The sequence below is a fragment of the Limulus polyphemus genome, unplaced genomic scaffold, assembly GCF_000517525.1.
Source record: "Limulus polyphemus unplaced genomic scaffold, Limulus_polyphemus-2.1.2 Scaffold1055, whole genome shotgun sequence".
NCBI classification, from domain to species: domain Eukaryota; kingdom Metazoa; phylum Arthropoda; class Merostomata; order Xiphosura; family Limulidae; genus Limulus; species Limulus polyphemus.
Window position 1 is genome coordinate 336,318 of NW_013666665.1, and position 525 is coordinate 336,842.

The following is a 525-nucleotide window of genomic DNA, read 5'->3' on the forward strand; positions in this document are numbered from 1 at the left end:
ATTCCTGAAAAAACAAGATAGTTCTAGAAAATAGAGGGCGCCACACAGTCACGTGACCTCGATGACGCAACACAACTTTAAACAGCTGTTTTACATATACCACTTTTAATAAAATCAATAGCTTATGTAGGGGTAAAATTTGGAATGAAATACCTAATAATATAAGAGAAATGAACTATTTAAAAAGTTAAGGTTTGTTTCGAAAATTATTATTGAAGTTATGAGTTACTTAGTTATTTTTATAGATCATTAAAATATTATGATAATTCAGTCAGTTAGTGTTATGAAATATATTACACGCTATAACCTTTTTATGTATGTATGTGTATATATTCATGATGTTAGAAAAACACGTAGGTTCAAGAAGTCTTGATAGAAATGAATAAAAACCCTATAAAGGAAGCGCTCGGGTTATGGGGTTTTATTCATATATATGTATGTGTGTGTTCTTTCTTTTTTTCAATTATTAATACTTCCTTTCCGTTAGAGGGGGTGACGCTGTGTATAAGCATTCTTTCTCTCTCT